General features: G+C 32.8%; 1 non-coding gene across 1 annotated transcript; it reads right to left on the bottom strand.

Annotated features, from left to right (window-relative positions):
• Positions 1-8,335: 8,335 nt before the first annotated feature.
• Positions 8,336-8,442, bottom strand: LOC128042114 (small nucleolar RNA R71). The gene has a single exon (XR_008197321.1). It is a non-coding gene; the product is annotated as a small nucleolar RNA R71 (small nucleolar RNA).
• Between the last annotated feature and the right edge of the window lie 204 nt (positions 8,443-8,646).

Here is an 8,646-nt window from a genome sequence, read left to right as displayed (position 1 = left end):
AGCTAGTAATGTTTTAAAAAATAAAAATAGGAGAAGGGGATTCAAATGTGAGTCACTTGGGTAGTTATGCTTATTCTCAACCTTTAGGCTAATACTGATTTTAGTGTCTACGTGCTCACAACAAATAAATATAATTCAAGACTTAAACAAATTGAATAGGATCAAAAGAAATGAATTAATAAGATTTGTGACACCAATGAGAATTGAATTCATGACCTCTTGTAGCATTAAAAGTCTCTTAAGCAACTACTCCAAGCTTCAAGGTTTGTCTACCTTAGAGTTTCCAAAAATACTAAACGAACCTGATTCAGTCAAAGGCCCAAATAACAAGAAATAGATTTCCAACACAACCATCAAACCCAAAAAAAATTATAGCTCCCAGATTGGTGCGTGACAGGTATGATGAAAAGCTTGAAGCTAAGTAAAAACTAGTTTAAAATGGGCAAACTAGTGAGTTTAATGTAAGCGAAGATGAGAGTTTATACTTTTAAAAATGGTTATGTGTTCACCATAGTACTTATGTGATGCATTTGGGTAATACCAAGGTGTATAAAGATTTGAAAATGTTCTACTAATGGCCAAACATAAAAAGGATATAATCGAATATGTGACCTAGTGTTTAGTGTGCCAGCAAGTAAAAGTCAAAAATTAGGTTCCCTTAGGACTATTATAACCTATAACAATTCCTGAATAGAAATGGGAGCGAGTTACGATGGACTTCATGGTTGGGATACCATTATCACCGAAAACTAAATATTTAGTTTTGATAATTATCGATAAGTTGACGAAATTCTCTCATTTTATCCTAGTAAAAGTTGACTACTCATTAGAAAAATCAGTTGAATTGTATATTTCCGAGATCGTGAGGTTACATGGAGTGCCATAGTCCATCATTTCAAATAGGGATCCAAAATTTACCTCCAACTTTCGGGGTAATTTGTATGAAGTATTAGACACTAAATTGAATTTCAGCACAACATTTCACCCCCAAACTAATGGCCAATCTGAATGAGTAATTCAGATACTTGAAGATATGTTGTGAAGCTTTGCGATTGTGTTCGAAGGAAGTTGGAAAAGATTACTACCTCTAGTGGAATTTTCATATAATAATAACCACCAATAGAGTATCAAAATGACACCCGACGAAGCTTTGTATGGTTATAAATGACAAACTTCTCTATGTTGGACAAAATTGAGTGAAAGTAAACTGATTGGAATTGATTTAGTTCAGGAAACTAAAGATAAAGCCAATTATTAAGAATCATTTGAAAGTTGATTCGAGTAGACAAAAATATTATGTTGATTTAAAAAAAAGAAATTGAGTTTAAATTTTGTGATAATGTCTTTTTCAAAGTTTCACATTGGAAGGAAATTCTACATTTTGGTGAAAAAGGGAAATTTTGTCTAAGAATTATTGCGCCTTACAAAGTACTTGAAAGAATTAGATTTTTTAAAATATTTCTTTTATTCAGAAAAATTTGAGAAAATCTTGGATAAAATTTAGGAGGTGCATCTAATAAGGATAAGATGTTGAAAGAGGACCACATGCAATTTTTTACCAGCAAACAATAGGGTAGTTCTGTTAAGGAAAACCCTATTTAGATGAAAAATGGAAAGAAAAGACTAAGAAGGGATAAGACTTCTCCAGCTCATCTAGTTAGGTTGAATATTGGAAGTGGGGAAGTAGGGTAGTTGGATAATCGACCCACAGAACTATTGGCTGAGCCTGTTGCAGAAGCTCAACCAGTCCTAATAAAAATCTTATGCTGGAACATCTGTAGCTTGGGGAATCCACAGGTAATTCGTTAACTTCAATATTTGTTGAAGACTTTCCATCCCCATGTAGTCTTTTTCATTGAGACTAAACTACAATATTCTTGTATATGTAAGATTCATGGAAAACTTGGTTTTAATAATGGCATTGATTTAAGTTCGGACGGTTTCAGAGGAGAGCTTTGTGAGCTTTGAATGAATAATTGCACTATTAATCTTCTAAGTTTTTCTAAAAATCCTATTGATTTGGACATAGTTGAGGATGTTGATAGGCAATCGTGGCAGTTTACAGGGTTTTATAGAATATCTGAGGAGTGGAATCAAAATCAGTCTTAGAATTTGTTGCGTTATCTTAGCCAAAATTTCTCAATGGCGTGGCTAGTAGGGGGTGATTTTAATGAAATTTCCCACTCTTTCTAAAAATAAGGGGTCAATTAAAAGAGGAACAAAAAATGGAAGATTTTTGGTTGGCTTTGGAAGATTCAAATCTCTAGGACATTGGGTTTATTGGTAAATGATATATGTATTAGTGTTGTCTTCTAGATTCTAATAGTAGGGAATGGCTTGATAGAGGGGTTACAAAATCTAGTTGGAGGAATGACTTTCCTAATGCTTTGCTTTATCATTTGCCACATACTATTTCATACCATTGTCTATTTTATTAACATAGGGTTTCATGTTGATAGTGGAATATTTCTCTCAAACAATGATAGGTTTCAATTTAAAGCAAACTGGATTCTAGAATCAAATTGCGAGGAGGTATGGCGATTATGGAACTCTAGTGTTGGGGAGATCCTGAATCGATTGTCAATATTATGGAAGGGCTTAGAGTGTGGAGTCAGCGGTTTTGTGTAAATGCGGAACATAAAGTACAATGTTTGGAATGTCGTCTTGTGAATTTAGTTGGTTTGGATCCAAAATTCCAAAAGTGTAGTTATTGATTTGAAATTGGAGTTGAATTGGGAGATATTGAAAACACAAAAATATATAGCCTTTTTCAGTACCTTTTGAACTCTAATTCATGCAATTTCGTAGTAGTTTTTGTCGAAATTGGTACTTTAATTATAAAATAATTAATTTTCACTTAAATTAATAACATATTGAGTTTTAATTATTTTATAACAAATTTTCACAAATTTGGTTTATTTTCGACAATTTTGCACAAAATGTGAAAATTGACTCAGCAGTCATCTCAAAATGCTTGAACCATTGGGGCAATTTTCTACATCAAGTGAATCAAGAGCAAGCCAAATTATTTTCCAGCCAAGGGCAGTCCAATAATGATTATTATACATATTTTATAATTAATTTTGATTTAAAATTAGTTGGGTTAAAAATTAATTATAAGCCTGAAGAAGAAAGTGACCTAATTGTGCTAAGTAAAAGAGAACTGATCCAACAAGAAGGGGGCAGCCCAAAACGTCCATATAGCTGGCCTGATCAGCTGATTTTCACACTTGCAAAAAAACCCTTGAACTTCCCCTAAATTCCATTCAACCCCTTCTGCTTTTCATGCCTTTTAGTTTTTACCCCAAGCTAAAAATACCAAATTTGAAATCACTCAAACTTCTTCAATGCATGGCTAGCCAAGAGAGAGGGAGTGGTTGATATTTCTTCGCTATTTTTAGCGGCCAACTCCACCTATATATACCCCTCTTCGCTTCTTCATCCCTCACTTCACACATCTCTCTCTCACTCACTTTCTCTCTTTAACTTTTCTTTGTGGCCTTTAAATTCCTTTCTTCCCTTGCAGAACGCCTATTGGAGTAGTAGCAATAAAGTGTTCGTGAAGGCCTTAGATCATCAAAACAAGTATAGAAGAGAGGACTGCACTAGTCTAGCTTTGGAAAACCTGTAACACCCTGTACCCGGCTTGGTCGTCAAGCCCGAATATTCAGATGCCATACCACTGTCTCATATTATACACAGCAAGGAAAAGCTCATTCTAAATGAAACGTCTTTTATTTTATCATTCGTATACGTTCTTGACCGAATGTATTCTTATTTATCAATTATACATAATGAACATATATCAACATGTTTTAAAATAATAATCAAACATGCATAAGGTTCATTTAACAAAATCTCAAAATTGTCAGGTAGGTACCGATGCTGATATTAAGGTATTGATATTTTTGTTAAGTGGGATCGATACCACCTGCAAAAACGATACCAAACTTGCATTATGTTTCTCGATTGAAAACCCTAAGTCTAAAAAATTATCGGTACCTGTCATAAAATATCGATACTTTAACCCCTAGTATCAATACTCGAGCAAAGGTATCGATACCAAATCTCTATTCTGACTTCCTACACGTCTCAAAACACAAAGATATCAATTGTAAAACCTGATCATTGATACCTCTGCTCCAGACCTAAAAAAAGCAACATACATAAGCAATTAATCCATTCCAATTTAGTTCTTAAACATCATACATCAATTACTTCAACAATTAATCATTCAACGACCTAATTAACAGTTTAATATCGCAATATCATATTTGAGCGAGTAACATCAATCCCTCATCATGTTCATGAACTCAAGCATAACAATAACATGTAATCCTTATAAACCGAACAAAAAACTAACAAAATGTCTAGAAGTTAACATGGGTATTTACAAGTCTACCACATTGCCTCATTCCCCAAAATGCAAATAAGTATAGAACACATCTGAAATAACAAATAGACTTGCTTGGATCACCCTCGGAACGACAGCGCTCAAACCAGCACACAATTAATCTGCAATGGTTTAAAAGGAGTGGGTGAGCTTAACAAGCTCAGTGAATACCTAGAACAACTGTCATGCAAACAATTCATCAAGCATTAATGAGACAACCAACTAGCACAAACTTGACAGCTCCAACTTTAGTGTCATAATATACTTACGCATGCATTTTTTTCTAGTTCTTTTACATGATAAATATATACACTTTTAAGCATATACCATATTACACATATAATCACCTAACATACAAGTATATATCACCATACTCATAAAATCTCAACACGTTTGAGCATATGTCACATTAATTGTAAAATCACATAACATTCAAGCATATACCACAATATTCTAAAACATCTTTATAGATAATTTGCATAATGGTCACATGTCACAAAAACACATATCACAATACACGCATATTCATAAGTTAAGATAATTTGACACTTGAGCTACGAAACATGAAAGTGAGCTCTATCATCACTCATTAGATACACAGATCTCCTACACACCAAACATAGACTCATAGAGTCAAACATGTCCCAAAAGTGAAGCATAAAGATAACACTCTCCTTATTTCCCCTCTCATGTCCCATTGAATGGAGTTTAGCTCACATTCCCTTTTCCCTCAAACATGTCCCAATGCCTCAGCGCCCAAAATCACTGTACATATAGGTAAGTACTCACAACCTATGGCATGCCCACTATATCTAACAGTTTCAATAATCACAAGACCAAAATATCAGAAATCAAACACATATCACTTATCGATGATCCGTGCACAATCACTGCATATTTGCATCCTTAGCAAAACACTGTCACTAACATATCCATAACATGTACACATTTGCACTTTCACAATAGTTATCATATCCACATATCACATATTCACATTCACATAAGTACATAATTCAAAAGATAAACATAGGTATGAAAAAGCTTACACTCAGAATTTATAGTAGAGGCTTAGGCTACTACTAAATTCCCAAATAACGCATTGAAGCATGTCCACAAGTAATTATTCCATACAGCCACTAATTATGCTTTTGCCTAAAAGCTGAAAGCTCAAACTAGCTTTTCCTTGCCTTTATCTCTACTCATAGAAGGTTCTATCGAATCTGGAACTTCAACACAATAAATTCACACAACAATACATCCAAAAATTATCCAAATTCCCAAATAATGCATTGAAGCATGTCCACAAGCAATTATTCCATACAGTCACCAATTACGCTTTTGCTTAAAAGCCGAATGCTCAAACTAGCTTTTCCTTGCCTTTATCTCTACTCGTAGAAGATTCTATCAAATCTAGAACTTCAAAATAATAAATTCGCACAACAATACATCCAAAAATTAGCCAAGGATTCATTACAAGCATACAAAACATAAGCATAAACTAAGTTCTCATATAACTGAATCTTATAACATAGCAAACTTTAAATTCAAATATCTCAATCTATACTTAATATTTTCACCTAAAACCAATTTCGTTCATCTTATAATTCACTTACAACATATTCTCAACCTTTAAACTACACAAAACTACTAAATTCAGTATATCGACTTTTTCGACATGTTTTATTGCTATTTTCCAAAAAATTATTAAAACTCAAGAGATCTTTAACGAAACTTCAATGTAAGTTTAGAAACCTTCTAATCATGTTAAAACTAATTGAAAAATGCTTTGAAACCACATTTTTATACAAAATCCCGAAATCCACCATTAACGACCCAATTTTCGATTTTTATTTAAAACATGTGATTTAATGGCTAAAAACATGGTTTTAAGGACTAAATAACATTTAAAACTAATAGAAAGATGAATCGCTACATTAGTTGATGAAAAATCAAGCATTTTATTAAAGATCCAAAAAATTTGAAAGCTTGACAATGGATGAACTATGGTATTTTTGTGTGTTTTTCTTGGTATTTTATAGAGGTTTAAGGTTCAAGGGTGATAGAAATAAAAGAGGATTAGGAATTGGAGTTCAAAATTGATTGAAATGTCAAGAGAGAATCAATGGACGACAATACTAGTTACGGGGAAGAGTTAACGTGAAAAACTGTAGATGGGAAGAAGAAATAGGTTGGTTTTTAATTTTTGGTCTAATTGCTTCTTAAAAACTCACAATTTTGACTCTTTTACAAATCAATCCTTTTTCTAAAATTAAAGGTATTTAAAACTCATTTTTAGAAATTGATTTAATTTTCTAAAAATAATAATTGAAAACATTACCGATATGCCATGCCATAGAATTTCGAAGACTCGAAGGCTAAAATTCCTATAATACCCCCAAAACTCCTAGGCCTTATTTTGGGGTGTGACAAAACCACCGAGATTTGTTCCTCTAGTTCCCTTATCTTAACTTTGTTTTAAGTTTTGTTATGATCATGAACATGAATATTTTTGTTGTTGTTCTTCAATTAATTAAAATGACTTAAGTTCATTTCATGTTAGATTAATTGCATTCTAGTAGCTTAGATTATTTAAAATGTGTTTGTATTGTTATTAGGTCTTAATAAATTGTTCAATTAAATAAAACCATGCCTATGTTATGCTTACATTTTAATTTTAAGGTAGAAATTGAATTAATTATTAATATTCTAAGGTAGTTGAATGTTAAATTAGCAACAGTATTAAGCAAGACATTCAACTTGCAAAACTTGTAAGATTATTGTGATTACATTGTTTCAATATAGTGATATTTTGTTACCTCACTTAATCTTATACTTTCTTATTAAAATTTGATTAATTGTTTGTATTGACATAAAAATATGTTCAAGAGATTAATGGTTTTAACAGTGAGTATGTGCATTAGTTAGCAATTTACCAAGTTGCCGTGAAATTATTCGTAACAACATGAACACGACTTTAATTATTCTAAGTTAAATAATAAAATTGATCTAACACATTTATGTCATATTGATTAAACTCATTTTTAGAAATCGTGTGTTGGAATTTTACTTTTTATTTTCTTAGTTAGTACTTATTTAATTTTTTAGTTTTTATTTCACCACTTCAAATCAACATATTTTTCCTCTACCAAATTGTTAAATTTTACATTTCTTAAATATTCGCTTGCACAGTCCTTGTGGGTACGATAACATGACAATTATTGCCACTTTATTACTTGTTTCAATTGTGTACACTTGCACATTTCTGTCATTCTAGGTTTTTGGCGTCGTTGTCAAGGATTGTTTTAAAAGGCACTATTTTGTGAAATTGTTAATTTTACATTTTTTTGTTAATTTTTCTGTTTAATTTTAATTTAATCATATTTGCTGTGATTGTTTCAGGTGTTTATGAGTATTGATCAAATTATCGATTTAAACCCCGTAGATCCTAAAATTGAAAAGACTTTTCTACAAAGTAGAAGACGAGCAGTTTAGAGAAGGATTGCAGAGATAAACTTTGAAAATCAGAATCAAGGAAATGGAGCAAATCATTATCAAAATCCAACCCTTATTGTTGATTATAGGATAAAATAGTATGTCGTGCCATTTTTTCATGAGATTAATCTAGGCATTAGGAGACCCGAAATCGAGGCACAACAATTTGAGTTGAAGCCAGTCATGTTTCAAATGCTTCAGACAGTGGGCCAATTCAGTGGAATGCCTACCGAAGATCCTCACCTTCACTTAAGATTGTTTATGGAGGTGAGTGATTCTTTCAAATTAGTCGGAGTACCCGATGATACACTACGATTAAAGTTGTTCCCATACTCACTAAAGGACAGAGCTCGAGCCTGGTTGTACTCTTTGCCACCAAATTCTATTACCATATGGCAAGAGTTAGCAGAACGATTCCTTATGAAGTACTTCCCACCTAGCAAGAATGCTAAGTTGAGTAAAGAGATTGCTACCTTCCAACAGATGGATGACAAGTCCTTACATGAGGCATGAGAAAGGTTTAAAGAACTATTACAAAGATGTACTCATCACAGAATCCCTCATTGCAGCCAATTAGACACGTTCTATTACGGTCTCAATGCTCACACGAGGATGGTAGTGAACGCTTCTACTAATGGTGCTCTCCTTTCTAAGTCTTATAATGAGGCTTATGAAATCATCGCTAGGATTCCCATCAATAATTATCAATCGAGTAGCGTTAGGAAGACGAGTCGCTGGAGTACATGAAGTGGACGCTTTCA

This window comes from Gossypium raimondii, chromosome 6, assembly GCF_025698545.1.
Source record: "Gossypium raimondii isolate GPD5lz chromosome 6, ASM2569854v1, whole genome shotgun sequence".
Classification (NCBI taxonomy): Eukaryota; Viridiplantae; Streptophyta; class Magnoliopsida; order Malvales; family Malvaceae; genus Gossypium; species Gossypium raimondii.
The sequence above is the reverse complement of the archived record's forward strand: the minus strand, read 5'-3'. Positions and strand labels throughout refer to the sequence as shown.